General features: G+C 42.5%; 1 protein-coding gene across 3 annotated transcripts in view; it reads right to left on the reverse strand.

The window, feature by feature from the left end:
• LRRTM4 (leucine rich repeat transmembrane neuronal 4) overlaps positions 1-25,326 on the reverse strand; it is a 718,417-nt gene that overhangs the window by 688,533 nt on the left and 4,558 nt on the right. The window lies entirely within an intron of this gene.

Consider the following 25,326-nt stretch of genomic DNA (forward strand, 5'->3'; position numbering starts at 1 on the left):
CAGCACACACACATTTTAAAATCTTTTTGCTATAAAAAAAGTAGCCTGTTTATGCGAATATGGATTTTAGATAGAATGCTGATACAGGAATTGAAACATTTAGGTTATGATGTCTTAAATGCTGCTATCATTTTAGAAAAGGATCTGCTGGGGAATTGCAGAAACAGCCTCTGCCTGCATCACGGGCTTGCGGAGTGCTGGTAGAGGAAATTGCTCTCGTTGTCGAAGATGCTATTTGGCAGGACCAGCGCAAGCAGAGTAACACTTGTTGATTATATAAGACCTAGGGCTAGATCAGGGGTGGGCAACTCTGGTCCTCGCGGACCGGAATCCAGTCGGGTTTTCAGGATTTCCTCAATGAATATGAATGAGATCTATTTGCATGCACTGATTTCAATGCATATTCATTGGGGAAATCCTGAAAACCTGACTGGATTCCGCCCTTGAGGACCGGAGTTGCCTACCCCTGGGCTAGATGCACTAAGCGGGATCGGTAAGACCACGTAGGTCCACTCTGATTCGATTTCTGGCCGATTCAAAAAGAGCCAGTGATGTACAAGAAAAGTTAGCATGCAAATGATTCAATTGGAGATTTGTCACAATCCCCGTCTCTCCTGTCCCACTGATCACTGTGAGAGCAACTCTCACAGAGCAGGCATGGGAAGCCTGAACAGCTGAGAGGCAGGGGAAGCCCTGAAGCAGCCCTGAAGCAGCTGTTTGGAGCAGGAAACCTGGTACTGAGAACGAACCCTCCCCCTGTGGCAGTGAAAATGGCAGAAAGGATGTCTAATCCATCCTGTCATGTCAATCCTCCGCCCCCCCCCCCCTGCAAGAGAAAAAAATGGTTAGAGGGATACCCACTCCCTCCTGCCATCCCAATTGACCTCCCCACAGCAAAACGGCAGGAGGTATGCCCACTTCCTCCTGCCATGAAGGATCTCCAATGCCAATCGCCCCCTCCCACCCTCTACCCCCTGAAAAAAAGGCAGGAGGGATTCAGCCTTGAATCCATCCCCTCATACCTTTTAAGTTGGGAGCAAGAGGGGTGCTCAGTCCCTCCTGCTCCAAGGATCACCAGTATAAAATGGAAGGCCTTCCTCTCCCTGGTGCATCATGTGATACACAGGGAGGGGCCTAAGGCCCTGATTGGCTCAGATGCTTTGGGAGGGGTGTTAGGCATCTAAGCCAATCAGGGCCTTCCTTAGGCACCTCCCTCTGTATCCTGGATACAAGGGGGAGGAGTCTAAGGCCCTGATTGGCTTGACTGAGCCAGAAACAACATTTTGTAAATCACAAATAATACAGAGCAACAACATCCCTGCCTCCTCTCTCCTCTCCCTCACAAATATCCTCTCCACTATTGAGAAAACTGAAGTCAAATTACTACAGAATGCTACATAGAAAATTTAAGCTAATAGAATACTTCAGTCACACATGGCAGGAATAGTGTTAGGGAAGTGCAACTAGGTCAATTCTCCCCATGGCCATAGAGAGCCCTAAGCCAGCTGGAGGCTAAAAAAGTATGGCCTGGGTTTTGTGATCCCCAGTTACATCTAACACCATCTCTAGCAGGATACATATTTCAAATATGATATATTACTAATCACAAAATAGAAATATTTTTTTCTATCTTTTGTTGTCTCGTCATTTTATTCTTCAAATCATGTTGGTCTCTGTTTCTTTTGTCTTCTCTTAACTCACTCGCCAGTATATGTAATCTGGGATTCCACCATGGTATTTTTAAATAATTTCCATGCCTGGTTTACAGTCCTAACCTTTGCTACCGATCCTTTAAGCTTCTTGTTAATCATTTTCATCATCTTATTGTAGTCACCCTTTTGAAAATTAAGTTCTGCTGCAGTAGATTTCTTTAGTGATGTCACTCTAGATGTCAGCTCAAATTTGATCACATTATGATAACTGTTTCCATAAGGTTCCCCAGTGTATGATACCTGTTTGGACCCCTGAGGAAGAAGTGTTTCTTTGAAACACGGACCGTGTCAGGTCCGGGTTCTCCAACCTTTTTGGATACAAACTGTTTCATGTTCATATTTATGGGTTTCTTAAATTAAAGACTTGGCGTCTTGTACACCATTCCTGAAGTTTTTTCTTTAATTACCAATAACAACTACTTATTTATTAAAATAGGTATGAGATGGAACTAATGGCACTAATTAACAGTTATGATGGGCAGTGTTTTATATTTTTATATGCTATATAATGTTTTTTAAAAATTTATTATTTATCACTTTCTTATTTACAATCAAATATAATATATAACTACTTGAGTTAGATCAGTAATTTCCACAAAAAAACAAACAAAAAACAAGAAAGAAAAGTTTCTGTTCAATTATATCGACCACAATACTTTGGGAACAGACTTCAGGAAATAAACCAAAAATTATTACAATATCAAATGGGAAAACAGCAATACTCAGTTAGCACAACAGCCGAATTATGATAGGTTACATATCTTAAGTTACAGATGCTTCACCCTCCCTAGATTCTACAAATTCTAACAGTTGTTTAGACTCCAAAAACAAGTAATTCTTTAACTGATACGTAATAAAACATTTTGCAGGAAATTTTAACAGAAAAGTTGCCCCCAGGGCTAGGATCTCTTGGCTTTAATGCCAAGAGATCCTTTCTACGCCTCTGGGATCTCTGAGACATATCAGGAAATATTTGCACTGTAGAGCCCAAAAACTGGTCATTTATATGTCTAAAATAAAGGCACAATACATATTCTTTATCACTTTCAAAGCTAAAGTTATCAGTAAGGTTTTCCTCTCCGTTATGACCTCAAGCGAACTTTCCAAAAAAGCTGTTAAGTTCATGTCCACAACCTTATCAACTTGAGCCTCATTAGGAGTGGAAACACTTACAGGTTTCTTCATTTGAAGGTAATTAGCTCTCACAATCGGAGGTAATTTATCCGTTGGAATACCAAGAATTTCTGTAAAATACTTTCTTACCATATCCAATGGAGAAATCAAAGGACACTTAGGAAAACTCAAAAGTCTCAAATTATTTTTTCTTAATTGATTTTCAAAAGATTCCATTTTCCTTGCCATAAAATTTATTTCCTTCACCAATTCATTTTCTACTACCTTCATATCTCAAATCTTTTCTTCTTGTTTCTCCAACTTTTCATTTACCTTTGTAAGGGCTAAACTTTGTTGCTCAACTTTGGAAAAAATAGTTCCACAATCAATACTTAAAGTTGAAAAAGAAAGTTTAAGGTTAGCATCCATTACTGATATGGCCGACCATAATGCTTCCAAGTCAATTTTTTGTGGCTTTTCAAGCACCCCAAAATGAATGGAAGAGGCTCCAGAAGCACCTCTCATCTCTACTCCAGTGCTTGATAATTCTTCTACTGTACCTTTCCTCAAAGAAGTTGACACAGGAAAGCCTCCAGTGCTGAGAGCTGAAACCTCCATTCTGGGTTCAGCTAATTCAGTCTCTGCAAGCACTGGTGTGCTTCCTGGTTGGGGCGGGACCAGCTGCTGTTCCGGGCTTAGAGATGCCCGATCAGAGTGGAAGCCAGGATCGCCTGAAATTGATGGGCTTTCCCCTGAAGTAGTGCGCACCGGCTCACCGGAGAGGGAGAAAGCTGCCGGTAAGGTCATCTGCCTCAGACGCTGTGGGTCCACCACTGCCGCTGGAGGGTTAGAGCGCGGGGATCCCTTCCTCTTTCCCATTACAATGGAAAAGGCCGCTGGTGCAAGTGCGAGTGAAACGCCAACTGCTCAGAGCCTCCCTCAGATGTCTGCTCTCAACGCCATCTTAGCCCAATCTCTGTAATGTTTTAATTATTAGGTATGTGATGTTGTAATCCACCTTGTGAAAGGTAGACTATAAACTATGCAAATAACTGCCCTAAGTCAGGATTCTAAAAACTGAGCGTACAAAGGGCCTGATTCTATAAACAGTGCCTAAATTGATAGGTGCATAGGAAAATGGTACCTACTGCATGTCGTTCAAAGTTAGGAGCTGTTTATAAATCAAGTTAGGTGCCACTAGCGGCCTCTTTTACAAAGCCATGCTAGCGGCTGCGCTACACTCACGGCCCCGAAGCCCATAGAGATTTAAAGGGCTTTGGGGCTGTTGAAGTGCGGCAGTTGCTAGTGCGGCTTTGTAAAAAGGCCGTAGATGTCTGCAACTTAGGTACCTGTATATTAGGCCAGGATTTTCTTGACCTAAAATACCGATGCCTAACTCATTCTATGGCCAAACTCTACCCCTAACCACGCCCACCTTTTGGGTAGGCACAAGTAAGTGCCTCAATATAGATGCCTACCAATTTAAATGCCTACCTGAAATTTTTTAATTGGTTTTTAATGGTGCTGTTCAATTAACAGCGCCAATTGAACCAAAAAAAATAAAAAAATTTGGCGCCTATCTCAGTAGGTACCCTAATCTAGGTGCCTACCGGTAGGTGCCATTTAAAGAATCAGGCCAAAATTCATAGCATGAAACTTCAACTGGGCATAAACCTGGGGCATGCCTACCACTTACATGCACAGTTTATAGAATACCAACAGTTATGGCCTTAGTTCACACCTGTTAAAGGTGCAATTTTACATCAACCTTTGAGCTAATTTAAATGCTCACACCTAAGATTCAACACACAACTGTACACTTACACTATTATTTTATAACAGCAATTAAGCGTGCAATTACCGATACAGAATCCACACTGACTATGCAGCATCCTGGCATATAAATTTTGGTGACCTTTAGTGAATTAGTCCCAAGATGTTGCGTTTTAAAAATAGGTAAAACATACAGCATATAGCTTTATGCCTTTCTTGCTTAGGTATCCTGTTAGAAAATTAGCCTCCTTGTTCTAAAAATGGGTAATTTAAAAAAACCTACAGAAGAAAATAAACACTGTACCCTTAAAAAAGAACTGCCGATTTTTCTTGTGCACTGTACAGTATAAAGAAAGCAAAAAAGTATTTCCAGACATAAACCTAGAAACTATAATCATTACAGTCAACATTTCAGTTCCTAATATAATGATAAAATATGCTTCTGATCATTAATGACTTTTTTCTATATTCCTCTGATTACATGATTCATGTGCCCAGATATAGTCTTGCTTTACAAGGCCTGCCTAATGAGGATACATGAGCACCTGGTAAAATCTGCCTTCCTTTGTCTGCATAGAATTCACATTTTAAATCAAGTTTTAAAAGTGAATGATATTTAAATACATCAATGGCATACATAATTCACAAAAAGTCAACCTCTTTTTAAGAAAGAAAATTCATGAGCTAAAGATCTTGATATGAAGGGGGGCAAACTTTGGAACAATATCAGGCAATATATATTTCTCATGGGATGGTGGATGCCTGGGGCACCCTTCTGAAGCAAATGGTAGAGGATAAAATGTTAACAGACTTTAAGAAGACATAGGATTTTCACAGGGATCATTAAATAAACTTGTTTTGGGGATGTGCAATGTTTCATCTAAGTTTTTTCAAGGGTGTGCAAATATGCCATGCTATTGGGGACAAACTTTTTGTTGCCTCACCCCCTTCCATTCAAGCTGTTTCTACCACAGTGTGAATATTATTCTTTTTTTGTAAATCTTTATTCATTTTCAAAACTTATACAAAGCGCAAACAAAATATACAATCAGAAGAAAAACATATAAACAGCACTTATCTTCAAACAGATAATAAATAAGATACTTTACTCCCCCCCTCCCTCCCTCCCTCCCTCCCTCCCTGGATGTGTATAAAGATCATCAAGGAATTAAATGTTCATCAATTAATCAGTCATTAAATTAACAAATGTCTCTAATGGACCCCATATTTTTAAAAAATTAATATTATTTCCCATTTGTTCTGCATACATTATCTCGTATCTGTAATATAAACAGAGTGTTTCCCACCAAAAGAATAGTTTAGCCTATCCCAGTTTTTCCAGTTTCTGGTTATCATCTGTATGGCCACCCCTGTTATGATCAGAAGACTGGTTTTGTATATGTTTATTGGATTCTTAGCAGTCAACAATGTCCCAAATAGGACCACAGTGTAAGATAATGGTATCGATGCCTCAAATACCATATTAATTTTCCCCCATATTGATTTCCAAAAATTGAGTATCAAGGGACAATAAAACAACAAATGGTCAGTGTCCCTACTTCAAGATGACAGTGCCAGCATCTATTAGATTTTGAACTGTCCAACTTTTGCAAACGAACTGGGGTCCAAAAAATTCTATATAACAGGAAAAACCAAGTTTGTCTCATAGATGCTGACGCTGTACATCTCATTCTCCAAGTCCAAGTCTGTGGCCATTGAGTAGCAGAAATCTGCTGCTTTATCTCAATGCTCCAAATATCTTTTAAGCTTGTTTTTGGTTTTTTTTTTTTTTAATATTCAGATATTAATTTGTACCACTTGGCAGCCTGATTCCTTTGCAGAGGTAAGTCAGTCTTATGGTGTGAGGTTCTGTTGCATAGGGGAATGGGAAGGAGGGATAGAAAGATGCAGCACAAGGGGGATAGGTGAGAGGGAGGAAAGATGCTGCACATGGCGGGGGAAGGACAGAAAGAAAAGAGGAAGAATTGGGATGGAGGAGAGGAAGGGAGAGATGATTGTTGTACATGAAAAAAAATAAGACATCCCCTGAAAATAAGCCCTAATGTGTTTATTGGACACAAAATTAATATAAGACACTGTCCTATTTTGGGGGAAACATGGTAGGTAAGTACATTTATGCCAAGTCTATAGCTGGCATGAATGGGCACCTAAATACATGCATAATTTATAGGATTATATTGATCTGGATTACAGCAACTGTTATCTAGCTAATTGAATTTCAATATTGACAGATTGTAAGCCCTCTGTGCAAAGAGCAAAAACTACAGTAACTGACAATAACTTTCCTTGAATTACTGCTGAAAAGGACTGATACAAAAAACAAACAAAAAAAAAGAGCCTCAAGGGGCTATATAAATATGTTAAATAATAATAGAGATAGCAGCAACCTCTAAGGCAGTGGTTCCCAACCCTGTCCTGGAGGAACACCAGGCCAATTGGGTTTTCAGGCTAGCCCTAATGAATATGCATGAAGCAAATTTGCATGCCTATCACTTCCATCATATGCAAATCTCTCTCATGCATATTCATTAGGGCTAGCCTGAAAACCCGATTGGCCTGGTGTTCCTCCAGGACAGGGTTGGGAATCACTGCTTAAGGGGCTCCTCACTGAATGATCTTGACTATAGATAGGGAGTCTCACCAGAAATTATCTGTCCATTAAAAAAACACCATGCCGCTACCCTCAATTTCATTGTTACTTGGACTAATGCCTTTGAAATTTGTTCTTTATGTGCCCTAGTTGTACCCTAGGGCAGTGGTTCCCAACCCTGTCCTGGAGGAACACCAGGCCAATTGGGTTTTCAGGCTAGCCCTAATGAATATGCATGAAGCAAATTTGCATGCCTATCACTTCCATCATATGCAAATCTCTCTCATGCATATTCATTAGGGCTAGCCTGAAAACCCGATTGGCCTGGTGTTCCTCCAGGACAGGGTTGGGAATCACTGCCCTAGGGAATTAACATAGAAACATGATGGCAGATAAAGGCCAAGTGGCCCTTCTAGTCTGCCCATCCACAATAACCATTATCTCTTTCTCTCTCCGAGAGATCCCACGTGCCTAGCCCAGGCCCTTTTGAATTCAAACACAATAGAAACATGATGGCAGATAAAGGCCAAGTGGCCCATCTAGTCTGCCCATCCGCAGTAACCAGTTACACCCTTTGTGGATTGTTTTTAAGATTATTGTTTTAAAGTTATTTGGGCGCTTATTAAACTACAAACTGGTACATCTAATCTTCTGTTCCACAATCTTTTTGTTGTTTTGCTGCTTTATTTCCTCTGTGGAACCTTTTGGTGCTATTTGGATTTTGTTGTTTTGTCTTCGGATAAAGTTATATGCACACTCCCTGCATATATGTAACTTTACCCAGACTGAGCAGTAGGATTGTGCTTTTGTTAGCATATATTTTGCTTGTTAGCATGCCTTCAAATACTTAGGGGGCCTTTTTCTAAAGTGTGTTAAGCAGTGCACACGCAGCTGCTGTTACCGTACAAACATGGTAACTGTTCCCACAGTGACATGACAACACATGTTTATTCACGCATTAACTGTATGTAGTGTTAGGAGGCAGGAACTAGGCAGGTAATGGGTATGGACTGTACTGTTAAAGGTCAGTTCCTCGTACCTGAAGTTGTGTTCTGAGAAATAGACTTAGCATGGGTTTGCATTCATGTGCATATTATTAAAAAAAGAAAAAAGTTTGTTTGTGCATGCTATAACTCAGAAAATATGTGTTTTCTAGAGAGGAGATACAAATGTAAGCATGCAAATTCCCAGGATTACTTTCAGAAAAGCTTAGTGCACTTTGTATTTTATTTATTAACTGCCTTTTCATGAAGAGATTCACCAGAAGCAGTTTACAATGCATTGAATGGCAATCAGATACCCTTAAGTAGTTTCCCTATCTGACCCAGCAGGCTCACAATCTAATTCTGGAACCTGGAGCAATCGAGGGTTAAGCGACTTCCCAGAGTCACAGGGGGCAGGCTGGGATTGAACTCACAGCATCGGAGTGACGAGGCAGCAGCTCTAACCACTAGGCATCCTAGAGGAAGAGCCGGAGGAGTGACAACAAAACTAGCAATATCTGTGACACAGCGGGCAAACACAAATGGGAAAATAAATCTTTTATGCTGACATTTTCTACGCTTCTTTGTAAAAAGTAAAGCACAGCCAGGTATATGTTGCTATGAGATGACATTCCTTGGACAACTGGAACTGACAGAAAACCATATTCTGAATTTTGTTTTTTTCTACATTTCATTTGTCTAAAATCTCATTTTATTGCAATTTCATGGTTGTGACATCCCCCCTCCCTCCAAAATTCCTTACCACCTTGATCCTTCTCCCCTATTCTTTCCTCTGGCATATCATAATCAGATCCCCTTCCCAAGGATATCCTGGCCAATAATACCACCAATTATCACTGTTCCCTGTGTGTGTGCGTGCGCGTGGCCAGAGAGCTTCTACATTGTGTTTTCAGTTGCTAGGGATAGGCAGGTTCCCTGGAGTCCTGCAGAATTTGTCTGTCCCTTACTATTGAAAATGTGATTGTGAAACAGCACCCCTAGTGGCAGGACTGTTGGTGGAGGACTGCTTAGCTTAGAGGGAACATTGCTAATTACCCTGCTTCTTCTGAACCCACTAATAAATGTTCATGCCCCTTGGATCCCAATGGGGCAGGTATCCAGTCAATCCTCGTGGAAACAGGGGGAATCAATATCATAGCCAGAACAAAATCATAGGAGCAAAACTCAATTGCATTTTACTGTTCAAACATAAAATTGTGTTTTAGGGCTCCTTTTACAAAGGTGCGCTAGCATCGGATTAGCGCACGCTAGCCAAAAAAACTACCGCCTGCTCAAGAGGAGGCGGTAGCGGCTAGCGCACGTGGCATTTTAGCGCGTGCTATTCCGCGCATTAAGGCCCTAATGCACCTTCGTAAAAGGAGCCCTTAGTTTTCCCCATCATTTTTAAAACGTGAGCATGCTTTTATGAAGCATGATGGCCAAGTTCCTGGAGGAAAAGTCCATAGTCTGCTATTGAGACAGACATGGAGGAAGCCACTAGGATTGGTAGCACGGAATGTTGCTACTATTTGGATTTCTATCAGGTATTTGTAAAAACAGGATACTGGACTAGATGGACCATTGGGCTCAGTACAGCTATTCTTCTGTTCTAAGGGTAATGGGAGATATTCCTAGTAGACAGCAGAAAGTAATGTCACCTCTATATAGATCTCTGATGAGACACCACCTTGAGAACTGTGTACAGTTTTTGGAGATTACATCTAAAAAAGACTTTGACTAAGTAGAGACAATTTATAGGAATGTTACCAAAATTAGTACTTAAAGAACTAATGATATACCATCTAGAAGATATAAGGGAAAGGAAAGCTAATATACAACCATTCAAAGATATATTAAGCTTGGAAAAACTACTAGGAAAAAATATTTCTATAGAATGAAAATTTCATGTACAAAGCTTTATGCACTTATCACTGAGTGTAATAATTTGACTATAGGTGGCAGAATTCAAGTATTTATAAGATAGACAGATGGAGAAAAATTCCTTAAAGGGGCACCTATATTTAAATACATTGAAGGCACCTCCTATGCTGTAAAGAAAAGTAGGCACCTACTTTCCTTTAAAGAGTAACTAGTGTAACTGATCGTATATATGTATCTTAGGGCTCCTTTTACTAAGGTGTGCTAGTGTTTTTAGTGCACGTAGGAAATTACCACGCACTACGCTTCTAGAACTAACACCAGCTCAATGCTAGCATTAATGTCTAGCGCACACGGCAATGTAGTGCATGCTATTCTGCGTGTTAAAGCCCTAACGTGGCTTAGTAAAAGAAGCCCTTAGTGTTTAGGTACAATCACTTAATGCCAGCCATACACTTGATGTAAATATTTATACCTTGATTTGGAAGATATGCACATAACTTATACTATTCCATAAGCTATGTATGAAGACTGACAATTAAGTTCATGAACTTATCCTAGAAAAAGTGCTACATACCTCATTGCTGAATATCAATATGATCACCTTCAAAGTCCTCCCCTTGGGAAGCTATGCACCAATGCCAGCACCTAGTCCACCCTTTAAAACAATTTTGGAACTCTTTTTTCTGGAATACCCATCAGAGCTGTCATCATATTACCCTTGATGTCCTGAATGTCATCAAAATATCTTCCTTTCAATAATTCCTTTATCTTTGGGTAATGAAAAAAGTTTTGGGGGCCAGATCAGGTGAGTAGGGAGGGTGTTCCAATACAGTTATTTGTTTACTGGCTAAAAGCTCTCTCATAGACATTGCCATGTGAGCTGGTGCATTGTCGTGATACAAGAACCATGAGGGACCATTTATGAACACACCTTTCTCATGCCTAGGTTTTCGGCTAATATTTTCATATTTCTCTCTCAGTGTTTACTTGTTCTGCTATGCTTCTCACAGTCAGCTAACAATTTTGCTGCACATTTTTGCAATGCTTTCATCAGTTCTGCTCATTACTGGCTGCCCTGACCTCTCTTCAGAACCCCCCCCCCCCCCCCCCCCGTATAATCCATTTGTACACTGCCATTTTCTTCATGGCATTATCTCCATAAACTTGGACTAACATGTCCCTGATTTAACTTCCAATCTTGCCAAGTTTAACAAGAAATTTAATTTTGTTTGTTGTTCTAATTCAAGCTCTGACATTCTCGCGACGGCACACAAAAAACATGCAACAACAATAATGAACCACTCATCAAGACACTGCCATATGTCAACATGAACACAGCTGTGAGACACTGATATGCAAAGGTTATGAAACCTTACTGAGCTGTTTGCACAGTGCTGCCAACGTAATCGCTCGGTGGCAAGTTCATGAACTTAATTGTCAGGCCTCATATGTAAGTGTGTGCCCCACCCATGCTCCACCAAGATTTTACTTAAGTGAATTTTTACCTGCAAAGAATAGCACGTAGGCAGATAATTTTGGTTTATGCATGTAAGTTTACATAAGTGCAGAAATGACTAGAATACTGACATTTATGCGCACATCTGTTAACTAACTTGAAGCAGACCCTCCATGAATTTCCCCCATGAAGAGTAGTTTTATAACAGATCATCTAAATATGAAGGTCATGATGGCACCTACAGTACTTCAGGCTATTTTGTGAAGATAAATTGGCATTTACAGTGCTCATTTTCAAAGCATATAGATGTCTCAAAATAGTCCCAAAAAAGGCTATCTGCCAAAAAGGTCCAAATAGCATTCTTGAAAAAAAACAACAAAAACAAACAACCAAAAAACACATTGCAGTTTGTCCAAATAGTAAGAAAGTGTGTTGGGCGTGGGTAGGAGGCATGTTTTGGATAGGACTAGGGAAGGGCATTCAGCAGCGATAATTGAACAGGAAGAAATGTCTAAGTTTTAGATTTCAAATATCCTAAGTTAAGCCTGTTTCAATCATGTCCAGAGTTTAAAAAAAAAAAAAAAAAGAAGTTGCTTTGATTGAGCAGCTGACCACTGCAGGGATTAAGGCATGACCTCTTTGTAATTTCCCAATACCGGTAGTTACTGTTTCGCTCTCTCTTGCCTGAAAGTGAAACTGGAAAGGTACACCAGTCTCTATAACAGCCAGAAACAAGTGTAAAGTGTAGCCAAGTGATTATTATTTATTTATTCATTTTTTTACCCCATCCTCCCAAAAGAGCCCAGAACAGTTTACAATTCACATACATAGTATAAATCAACAGCAACATCATATAACTGACATTCTTAAACCTAATTAGACATAGCTTCTACAGATTGAGTGTATGTTGAATCATTTCAGATATTAAGAAGATTAAAAAATAGTCACAAATATTTTTATCTAAGAAGTTAAATTTTTGCAGCTTTCCTGAAATTTAACAGTCCTTCTTCATATCTAACCGATGAACATAAGAATAGCCTTACTGGGTCAGACCAATGGTCCATCAAGCCCAGTATCCCGTCTTCATGGAGGCCAATCCAAGTCACAAGTACCTGATAAAAACTCAAATTGTAGCAGCATTCCATGCCACTTATATAGGGCAGTCCAATAGATTAGACCCAGGCTAAAGACACCTTCACCATTCATTTAAGGTTACTAAAAGGTAGCCTCAGCCCCACCACTCCACCGCTAAATCAATATTTCATTGCGGGAAGAATTATGCGAGAACTCATCATTGGCTGCCTCTAACATATTTTTAATACCAAAAGTTTGTTATATCAAAAAGTCTTCATGTACCTCAATAATAGTAATAAATATTCAATGCTTTAAAGCGTCATTGTACTTAGCTTGTTTTTATCCCGGGTTCTACTCCCGGACGTTGGCTGATAAAAACAAGCTAAGTACAATGACGCTTTAAAGCATTGAATATTTATTACTATTATTGAGGTACATGAAGACTTTTTGATATAACAAACTTTTGGTATTAAAAATATGTTAGAGGCAGCCAATGATGAGTTCTCACATAATTCTTCCCGCAATGAAATATTGATTTAGCGGTGGAGTGGTGGGGCTGAGGCTACCTTTTAGTAACCTTAAATGAATGGTGAAGGTGTCTTTAGCCTGGGTCTAATCTATTGGACTGTTATTTATGCTTGAGTGACTAGGGCTGAAATTTAACATTGAATCTTAAAGCCATATTTTGAAGACTTATATAGGGCAAGCAGTGGCTTCCCCATGTCTGTCTCAACAGCAGACTATGGACTTTTCCTCAAGCTACTTTTCCTCAAGCTACATTAACCACTCTCACCACATTCTCTGGCAATGCATTCCAGAGCTTAACTATTCTCTGAGTGAAAAAAAAATATTTCCTCCTATTGGTTTTAAAAATATTACTCTGTAGAGTGTCCCCTAATGTTTGTAAATCTTGATGCAGTAAAATATCGATCCACTTGCACCCATTCTACACCATTCAGGATTTTGTACACTTCAATCATATCTCACCTCAGCCATCTCTTTTCCAAGTTGAAGAGCCCTAACCTTTTTAGTCTTTCCTCATGAGAGGAATTCCATCCCTTTTATCTTCTTGGTCACTCTTCTTTGAACCTTTTCTAGTGCTGCTATATCTTTTTTGAGATAAGGAGACCAGAACTGAATGCCATACTCAAGGTGAGATTGCACCATTGAGCAATACAGAGGTATTATGATATTCTTAGTCGTGTTTACCAGTTCATTTCTAATCATTTCTAGCATCTTGCTTGCTTTATTGGCTACCACCACCCATTGGGTGGAAGATTTAAGAGTATTGTTCATGATGACACCTAGATATTTTTCTTGATCATTGAGGACCCTAGCATCCTATAAATATGATTTGGATTATTCTTCCCAATGTGAATCACTTTGCATTTGTCCACATTAAATTCCATCTGCCATTTGGACGCCCAGTCTTCCAATTTCCTATTATTTGTTGGAATAGAGTGCATTATGTTATGTTACTTGATTATTCATCTGTTTTGCACTATGTATTTGATTTAAAAAATAAATAAAGAATTTATAATAATAAAATAACTCCCCATCTTGTCGGTTCCTGGACCAGTTGCTCCAAGAAGAAGTCATTTATGACGTCTAGGAATTTTTCTTCCCTAGTATTCCCTGATGTAACATTGATCCAGTCAATGTTGGAGTAGTTGAAATCACCCATTAATGTGCTGTTGCCCAATTTGCCAACTTTCCCAATCTCTGAAAACATTTTTTCAGCTATCTGCTCATTCTGTCCTGGGGGGTGGTAGTATAACCCTACCTGTATATTCCTTCCCTTCATACGTGGAATTTCTATCCATATGGATTCCTCACTGTTATCTGTGTTGTGCAGATTGTTTGTTTGATTTAATTCCTTCTTTAACATATAGGTCAACCCCCCCCCACCCCCTTCTAATTTGATCTACTCTATTATTGCAATATAATTTGTACCCAGGTAATACAGTATCCCATTGATTGTCCTCCTTCCACGAGGTCTTTGAGATGCCTATTATATCCACCACACCATTGAGTGCTATATACTCTTAGTCTCCTACTTTATATTTTTAGACTTCTAGCATTTGTATACAGATACTACAAATTGTGTTTTTTCCTTGTGTCTACACGCTGCTGAGAAGATTACAGGGATAACTTGACATATTTACTCTGTTTTCCTTCTTAAGTACTCTTGGCTTTCTTTTACCATTTTTGAAACCTATTGGGATTCCCTAAATGTTCTGCTTCAACATTATCCTTCTAGGATACTCCACACTGAACTATCTGTTCCTAGGTGATTGTTGGGTCCCACCCCCATCTTAGTTTAAAATTTGCTTTATCTCCTTTTTAAATGTTAGAGCCAGCAACCTGATTCCATTCCGGTTAAGGTAGAGTCCAACCTTTTGGAATAAGGCTCCCCTTTTCCTAGAAAGTAGCCCAGTTTCTAACAAATCTAAATCCCTCATCCTTGCACCATCGTTTCTACCAAACTTTGAGACTTTGGAGCTCTGCCTGTCTCTTGGGTCCTGCGTGTGGAATGGGGAGCATTTCTGAAAATGCTACCCTGGAGGATCTGGATTTCAGCTTTCTACCTAAGAGCCTAAATTTGGCCTCCAGAGCATACCTCCAATATTTTCCTATGTCATTAGTACCTATATGTACCAAAACAGCTGGCTCCTCCCCAGCACTATCTAATATCTTATCTAAGTGATGCATGTGGTCTGCTACCTTTGCACCAGCAGGCAAGTGATCAGGTGATCTTCACACCTACCAGCCACCCAGCTATCTGGATGTCTAATGATTGAATCTCCTACTACAATGGCTGTGTTAACTCTTCCCTTCAGGGCTGAAGCCCCTGGAGATAGATCCTTGGTGCAAAAGGATATTACATTTGCATCTCCTGGAGGGCAGGTCCTGGCTACAGGATCATTCCCTGCATCATAAGGGTGATGTTCTCCTTTTAGGAGACTTCCCTCCTCTAAGGTAGCACAGGAGCTGCCAGACTGGAGGTCTCCTCTATATACCTCTCTGTCTCCATTCAGCTCCTCCAAGTCTGCAACTCTAGCCTCAAGGGAACAGACTCATTCGCTGAGAGCTAGGAGCTCTTTGCAGTGAGCACACACATATACAGTAATTTCTTGTCAACTGGGTGATAATCATACATGTGACACTCAGTGCAAAAGACTGGATAGCTCCCCTTTTGCTGTTGGACTACTGACTGCATCTTATTATTGAGCTACTTAATTAAATCCTATTAAGGTACTAGGTATGTCAGACTGGTATAGATGGCCTTGAAATAATTTGTATGCTTCAGTTACTTTTTGAATCTTAGCAAGTAATGACATGTAAGAAAAATATGTAAGAAGGTAAAGGGGATGTAACTCATCTCGTATGAGGAAAGACTAAACAGGGCTTTTCAGCTTGGAAAAGAGATGGCTGAGGGGAAATTTGATTGAAGTCTACAAAATCTTGAGTGGAGTAGAATGGGTACAAGTGGATCAATTTTTCGCTCCATCAAAAATTACAAAGACTAGGGAAATACTTTTAAAACTAATAGGAGGAATAGTTAAGCTCTGGAATGTGTTGCCAGAGGATGTGGTAAGAGCGGATAGCGTAGCTGTAAGAGCAGATAGTATAACTGGTTTTAAGAACGGTTTGGCCAAGTTCCTGGAGAAAAAGTCCATAGTCTGTTATTGCGAAAGACATGGGGGAAGCCACTGCTTGCCCTGTATCGGTAGCATGGAATATTGCTACTCCTTGGGTTTGGGCCAGGTACTAGTGACCTGGATTGGCCACCATGAGAACGGGTTACTGGGCTTGATGGACCATTGGTCTGACCCAGTAAGGCTATGCCTATGTTCTTACTTTGTTCACTTAAGTAGTTTAATTGACTAGGTTGTGCAGTGAACTTTAAACAAATTGTCCCCAGTTCAAATCCCACTTTAACTCTTTTTTGTTGTTGTTGTTTTAATGTGTGGCATCCAGTAACAGAAATATGTAAACCACCTGGAAGACTAAAGGCTATTGAAGCAGTGTATATTTGGGTACAGTAGGCATTTTTCTGTTCCTGTAGAGCTCACAATTACAAATTAAAAGGGTTGAAATAGGATTTGAACCACTAGGCTACCCTTTTGCTCTGCTTGGACATCTGGTGCCAGTTAGATGTCCCTCTCCCTGATTTTTTGTTAATATTTCATTTTGGAAAATGGCTATTCATTTTGGACATTCTTCGCATAAAACATCCATCTCAGGGCTGAACTAAAAATATGGACATTTTTCCTGTTTCAAATTTGCTGTGAGATAGACATCCCAATTTTGACTTGGACATCCATTCAAAAATGTCCCTTCGTGTCTCTTTAAAAAATGACCCTACAAAAGCTGAAGAAATCACATGGCTGTGTAATAGTACATGTATACAATAAACACATTTGCACCTATTTTAAGAATGCACATCAAAAGTGACACTGCCCACACTCCACCCAAATTTCTCCCCTACCATATACTGTATATACCAGAACTGTATACAAGTATGAACGTTCTTGTCTTATGTTTATTTGTACATATAGGGTTATTTTTTTGAAAAACAAATTACTGCAATATACTAACATATATGCTCCAAAAGTCTTTCAAAAATTACTCCCAAAAGGGATCTTAGTGACAGAGGGAGAAAGAAAATCAAAGGGACTACTGTTTAGGCAACATAATAGACAGACTAGGAAGAGAAAATGATCCTTTTTAGTCAACATCTATATTTTTGCTTTATGTTACCTAAGAAAAATGCAGATTTTCACAGTTGCATATACAGGCAGGCCCTGAGTTACAGACGCCCGACTTAAATACGATTCGTAATTAAGAACGTGGTTGCAGCTTCATTTGATTTCACTGAACATTGTTTCCAGTGGCATAGACTCCTACACTTCTCATGAGCAGATTCAGGAATGATGCATGGCCATATTAAGAACAGTTTGTGGTTGTGCATGCTGTACCTTAGAGGGCTATAGTGTTGTGCCTCTTAATCAGTACTTCATCATATATCTACCCAAACCAAGTACTAATAAATCCACTGCATTTTTATTAAACTATCATACAGCTACATGTACCTGAAAATCATATAGCAGTACAAGACTAGGAAATTTTTCCGAATAATTTTTTGTATGGACCTTCAGGTTGCAAGGGGGAATTAAATATTTTCAACTGCTCAAATCTTCGTTGGCCCAAATTTTATTGAAATCATTTATCAATTAATTGTTTCATTATTCATTATTTCATTTGTTTAAAGATTTTTTGTATAAATAACACTTAACTTCAAGTTCTGTTTTCTTTCATTAAATATGAGGGAGAGGTGGTCATATTTAATGAAAGAAAACAGAACTTGAAGTTGTGTTATTTATACAAAAAAAATCTTTAAACAAATGAAATAATGAATAATGAAATAATGAAACAATGAATTGATAAATGATTTCAATAAAATTTGGACCGACCAAGATTTGACCAGTTTGAAGTATCTAATTCCCACCTGCAACCTGAAGGTCAATACAAAAATGTCTTCTGAAAAATGTCCTATTCTTGTACTGCTATATGGTTTTCAGGTACATGTAGCTGTATGATAGTTTAATAAGAATGCAGTGGATTTATTAGTACTTGGTTTGGGTAGTTACCTTAGAGGGAACACTGCTAGGGACAGCTGGCCCTTTTGTCAGCTGGGAGCAGAGGTAAGCAGCAAGAATCTTAAAATCTACAGGTTCTGAGTTACATACAAATCTGGCTTAAGAACAGCTTTAAAAACTTAACTTGTTCTGGAGTTTCTTATTATGGATACAAATTTGCTTTTATTAAAAAATATATAATTTTACAGGACCTGGATCCCATTGTCCATACCACTCTGCTAGGATATCAATACAGGCTGGATCCTTCAGTGGCCATCGCAAAGCAGGCTTTCTTCATACCATTTCATATTCCCTTATAAACTGTATAAATTTGGTTTTGGAAAGTACCGTATTTTCGCGGATATAACGCGCGCGTTATACGTGATTTTACGTACCGCGCATACCCCTCGCGCGGTATATGCCTGAGCGCGGTATACAAAAGTTTTTAAACATAGTTCCCACCCCGCCCGACGCCCGATTCACCCCCCCAGCAGGACCGCTCGCACCCCCACCCCGAACGACCGCTCGCACGCGCTCCCACCCGCACCCGCATCCACGATCGGAGCAAGAGGGAGCCCAAGCCCTCTTGCCCGGCCGACTCCCCGACGTCCGATACCTCCCCCCCCCCCCCGGCAGGACCACTCGCACCCTCACCCCGAAGGACCGCCGACTCCCCAACAATATCGGGCCAGGAGGGAGCTCAAACCCTCCTGGCCACGGCGACCCCCTAACCCCACCCCGCACTACATTACGGGCAGGAGGGATCCCAGGCCCTCCTGCCCTCGACGCAAACCCCCTCCCCCCAACGACCGCCCCCCCCCCAAGAACCTCCGCCCGTCCCCCAGCCGACCCGCGACCCCCCTGGCCGACCCCCACGACACCCCCACCCGCCTTCCCCGTACTTTGTGTAGTTGGGCCAGAAGGGAGCCCAAACCCTCCTGGCCACGGCGACCCCCTAACCCCACCCCGCACTACATTACGGGCAGGAGGGATCCCAGGCCCTCCTGCCCTCGACGCAAACCCCCTCCCTCCAACGACCGCCCCCCCCAAGAACCTCCGACCGACCCGCGACCCCCCTGGCCGATCCCCCCACCCCCCTTCCCCGTACCTTTGGAAGTTGGCCGGACAGACGGGAGCCAAACCCGCCTGTCCGGCAGGCAGCCAACGAAGGAATGAGGCCGGATTGGCCCATCCGTCCTAAAGCTCCGCCTACTGGTGGGGCCTAAGGCGCGTGGGCCAATCAGAATAGGCCCTGGAGCCTTAGGTCCCACCTGGGGCGCGGCCTGAGACACATGGTCGGGTTTGGCCCATGTGCCTCAGGCCGCGCCCCCAGGTGGGACCTAAGGCTCCAGGGCCTATTCTGATTGGCCCACGCGCCTTAGGCCCCACCAGTAGGCGGAGCTTTAGGACGGATGGGCCAATCCGGCCTCATTCCTTCGTTGGCTGCCTGCCGGACAGGCGGGTTTGGCTCCCGTCTGTCCGGCCAACTTCCAAAGGTACGGGGAAGGGGGGTGGGGGGTCGGCCAGGGGGGTCGCGGGTCGGTCGGAGGTTCTTGGGGGGGGGCGGTCGTTGGAGGGAGGGGGGTTTGCGTCGAGGGCAGGAGGGCCTGGGATCCCTCCTGCCCGTAATGTAGTGCGGGGTGGGGTTAGGGGGTCGCCGTGGCCAGGAGGGTTTGGGCTCCCTTCTGGCCCAACTACACAAAGTACGGGGAAGGCGGGTGGGGGTGTCGTGGGGGTCGGCCAGGGGGGTCGCGGGTCGGCTGGGGGACGGGCGGAGGTTCTTGGGGGGGGGCGGTCGTTGGGGGGAGGGGGTTTGCGTCGAGGGCAGGAGGGCCTGGGATCCCTCCTGCCCGTAATGTAGTGCGGGGTGGGGTTAGGGGGTCGCCGTGGCCAGGAGGATTTGGGCTCCCTCCTGGCCCAATATTGTCGGGGAGTCGGCGGTCCTTCCGGGTGGGGGTGCGAGTGGTCCTGCCGAGGGGGGAGAAGAATCGGACGTCGAGGGGGGGCATCAGGCTTTCAGGATGGGGACAGGACTTCAAGGGGGGACAGGCAGATCTTCAAGGGGGACAGGCAGACCTTCAAGGGGGGACAGGCAGACCTTCAAGGGGGGACAGGACTTCAAGGGGGACAGGCACGGAGAGGCGGGGCAGTGCACCGAAAGTCAGGGCGGGTGAACGGTGAGTCGGGGCAACCAGAGGAGAGTCGGGGCAGTGCACCGAAAGTCAGGGTGAGTCGGGGCAACCAGAGGAGAGTCGGGGCAGTGCACCGAAAGTCAGGGTGAGTCGGGGCAACCAGATGAGAGTCGGGGAGGGCGAAAGGAGAGTCGGGGTGGCCAGAGGAGAGTCGGGCAGCATGCGCGTTATATGCCTGAGCGCGGTATAGAAAAGTTTTTGTACATATCATCGTGATTTCTGCGCGCTATACCCCTGTGCGCGTTTTACAATGGTGCGCGTTATATCCGCGAAAATACGGTATACAGTTATTTTCCCACACTGTAATCCACTGTGGGTCACAATGAGCCGTAGAAGACAGATCCTATCAATGCATTGACTCTAACAGAACTGATATTTGTATTGCATAGAAGCCATGTGGGGTTATTAGTGGTTAATATATTTGATTGAAAAAATTATGGAGAATTGCTTAAAATACAATTTCTGCAACCATCAGAATCTCCAAAACCCTTATGGCTTTAAATTCATTTTCCATATAGTCTCTGTCCTGAAATCATGATTAACTCAACCATAATTCTTTTGGTACTAGGCAGAAACCAACGTAAAAATCTTACAAAAGAATTTATTTCAACTCTGGAGATTTATTGACTGGATCTTAATGACATCTGAGAGTAAATGTCATGTCTTGAGCATCTAGCACAGAAAACATGGGGAAAAATTTTAGAAAGCAATGAAAACCGGTTGAGTCAAAACCAGGTGAAATGACAGCTGATAAGATGTTAAATACATTTACCCCTGGATTCTATATATGGTGCCCAAATTCGAGTGCTGATCCAAGATGCGTGTAGAACATAATTGGCTAATGAGCAATAACCAATTATTGAAGTTAATTGGAATTAATTAGGATTTGTGCATACATCTGTCTGGTGGCTATTGTATAATGCTGGGTGCCCAAATCCCATAGTGTGCAACCAAAAAGGGGACATGAGCAAGGGAGGGGGGCATGGGTGATGTTATAGAAAACAAAGGATCTATACCCAACTTGTGCACCAGGAATTACACTATGTTTCAGCTGGCATAAGTCTGGGCTCAGAGTTAGCCTCAGAAAATTGTTCGAAGTGCTATTCTTTAAAGAGCATGCACGCTTAATAGACTAGTGCCTAGTGCTGTTTTTTTTTTTTTCAAACACTGAATTTTGAGCACCATTTAAAGAATTCCCCACTTATCATCTACATTGCCACCAAATCAATATCCTAAGAGGACTTGACTTAATAGATCTTACAAATAGAGCAGGGTTGGCCCTGGCCAATATCAGAACAGGGGTCACCAGGGTATTATAGGTGCTATAGGCTGCTATCTAGTCGTAGGCATTGTGGTGAGACCATAATTACTAAACCTTAAATACCCAGGAATGGAGAGAAGAGAAATGGGTACGCAACAATATACCCTACAAATGCAAAATATAAATACAGTATTGCCTTTAATAGAAAGGAACCTACTACCAGGTCTCTGATTATGGACTAATGATTACAGTATATACTCTTGTCTCATAAAAAAATAAAATATTTTCAGCTTTATTAACTCTGTTTCCAGCAAGTAAAATGATAGCACATGGTGATGTGGAATCATGGGCTTGTATTTCTGCTTATCCTAGTGGCCATTTTAAAATCTTTTTTTTTTTTCCTGCCAGGGTGCAAATAGTGCTCACCATTTAAACATCACTCTCGATCCAAAAGCTGACCCATTCTATAATATAATAAAAGATTTGGAGAATTAACTGGATCATGTATGTTTGAGGGTGAATTGCACATACTTGAAAATTATGGAAAATCTATCTGGAAGCTCGCCTGCTTATCAGATGGTTGAAGAGTTCTGAGGTGGGTGTTTCCGGGTCTTGATGTCAGGTAGAAAAAAAAGAGACCAACTGATATTCCTACTAAAATTCAAATTGGTGACCAACTAACTTTCCCACCAAAATTCAAATTGGTGACCAATGGACTGCCCTGTTCCCAATCAGGTCAGGGGACTAACTATTTACAAAGACAAACTGCAGACCTCACACATAACCATAGCATAATGGCTGAAATGTCAGTTTCTACCTGACAAGATGCAGCGAGACCCAGAAACCTGGAACAAGCACAATGCCAGCTGCGGAAACCCTGAAACAACAGTTCTGAGGTGGGCCTCCTATGCTTCTTAACCTTATCCTGAAGGGACATCTAGCCAGTCAGATTTTCTGGATTATCACAATGACTAGTATCAGATAGATTTGCATATAATAGGTCTCCAGTACATGCAAATCTATTTGATGTATATTCATTGTGGTGTGCCTCCAGGATAGGGTTGAGAAGCACTGGCCTACCTGAGCCTGGTCAAAATGTAAAATCCTTACCCTTATATAGACTATTGTGTGGGGGTGCCATAGTGGTGGTATGTACCAAAGAAAGAACAAAGGTAAGTTAAGCTAGGCTGCCAGAGATTGATTTATTTAGGAAGGTGAGGAAGCCTAAACTAAGCAGCAAACCTTTAGTGAGGTTTCTCCAACCCTCTGGAATGTTTTACCTGTGGCCATAAGGAAAGAGATAAGTGCTCTTTTTAGAAAAAAAAAAAAAAAAAAGGAAGTACAACTTTTATATTTTTTTCTGCTGAAAAATAACTGAATACTTTTTGGTTGTTGTGCACTTATAGAAGGGTGGGAGGGTGTTTTTCTGTTTTTGTATTAAAAAATAAAAATCAATTTAAAAGTAAATACATGGCAGATGTTCTAACCACTAGTATTCACAGATGCTATGATTTATAGATATTAACCAGACAGCCACTCTTTTGTTCTATAAATGTACCGTATTTTCACGCATATAACGCGCGCGTTATACGTGTTTTTACAAACCGTGCATAACCTTGTGCGGTATACGCGTGAGCGCATTGTACAAAATTTTTTTTACATAGTTCCCCCCCGATGTCCGATTCACCCCCACCCCAAAGGACCGCTTGCACGCACCCGCACCCCCACCCCGAAGAACCACTCGCACGCGCTCCCACCCGCACCCGCACCCCCACCCCGAAGGACCGCTCGCACGCACCCGCACCCCCACCCCGAAGAACCGCTCGCACGCGCTCCCATCCGCACCCGCATCCCCACCCTGAAGGACCGCTCGCACGCACTCCCACCCGCACCCGCACCCCCACCCTGAAGGACCGCTCGCACGCACTCCCGTCCTCTTGCCCCAGCCAACCGCGGCACCCCCGACACGATCGGGGCAAGAGGGAGCTCAAGCCCTCTTGCCCCAGCCAACCGCGACACCCCCGACACGATCGGGGCAAGAGGGAGCTCAAGCCCTCTTGCCTCCCCCGACACGATCGGGGCAAAAGGGAGCCCAAGCCCTCTTGCCCCACCGACTCCCCAACTCCCCGACAATATCGGGCCAGGAGGGAGCCCAAACCCTCCTGGCCACGGCGACCCCCTACCCCCACCCCGCACTACATTATGGGCAGGAGGGATCCCAGGCCCTCCTGCCCTCGACGCATACCCCCTCCCCCCAACGACCACCCTCCACCAAGAACCTCCGACCGCCCCCCCAGCCGACCCACGACCCTCCTGGCCGACCCCCACGACACCCCCACCCCCTTCCCCGTACCTTTATGTAGTTGGCCGGACAGACGGGAGCCAAACCCGCCTCTCCGGCAGGCAGCCAACGACGGAATGAGGCCGGATTGGCCTATCCGTCCCAAAGCTCCGCCTACTGGTGGGGCCTAAGGCGCCTGAGCCAATCAGAATAGGACTGGGAGCCTTAGGTCCCTCCTGGGGGCGGGGCCTTGGGCACATGGTCGGGTTGGGCCCATGTGCCTCAGGCCCCGCCCCCAGGAACAGGCGGGCGAAAGGAGAGTCTGGGTGGCCAGAGGAGAGTCGGGGCGGGCGATAGGAGAGTCGGGCGGCGACGGGAGAGTCGGGCAGCATGCGCTGTATACGGGTGTGTGCGGTATATAAAAATTTCTGTACATAGATTTGTGTTTTCCACGCGCTATACCCGTGTGCGCGTTTTACACGGGTGCGCGTTATCTACGTGAAAATACGGTACTGGCATGTGTAGGCATACTATCATTTTTTTTTTCATTATGTTTTCCCTTGTTGCGCTTTTCCACCAAGTAATCATTCACAGTCTTCTCCATTAAGATTCCCAGATAGGCTTGATACACCTCTAAGTCTGTGGTAAGGTTTAGTTCACACAAAACTGGCTGTCAAAAGTCATATAACTCCTTGTTGGTAAGTGACATGAGAGAGCAAGAACACCTGGTTTTAAAATCTCATTTTAACAATATTTTTTTTTAAGCAATTGACTGTACATACATACTTACAAAATCTAATTAGTGAGTCTTATTTTCTGTTTTTGGGCCAAATTCCAGAGGGCTGCTACTGTTGCACTGCCTTTAAATTTTACATTTGGCTTAACTTCAGTGTGATCTCTAAATCAAATAGACCCTTCCAAAAGTCTTTCCTGTACATTTTATCAATGCAGGTAAACGAGAATTTTTAAAGAAGAAACAGAAGGTGGGAGAAATCCCTTTGGATAACAAGGCCCAATTTATTGCTGGCTTGAATTCGATTTGGAGTTGGAAATAAGCCAGTAAAGAAAATCTGGTTTCCCACTGACTAGGCAATGAAGGACTCTTAAAATCATCATCTTTCACATTTGATGTATGGTTTGGCCTACTGAGTTGATTCTAATAAAGTACCAGCAGGGATAATGAAAAACCCTTATCATCTTCTAATCCTGCTAATTGCTGTGTCACACATAGTTTTAAATAATCATAAACCTAGTTGCCAGACAGTTAAAAAAAAAAAAAGTATTTTCTTTTATCCAAGATGTTGGTTTTGAACAGTTGAATTGTTCTATTATGTCTTAGCAGGAAAT

The sequence above is a fragment of the Geotrypetes seraphini genome, chromosome 6 (genome assembly GCF_902459505.1).
Source record: "Geotrypetes seraphini chromosome 6, aGeoSer1.1, whole genome shotgun sequence".
Classification (NCBI taxonomy): Eukaryota; Metazoa; Chordata; class Amphibia; order Gymnophiona; family Dermophiidae; genus Geotrypetes; species Geotrypetes seraphini.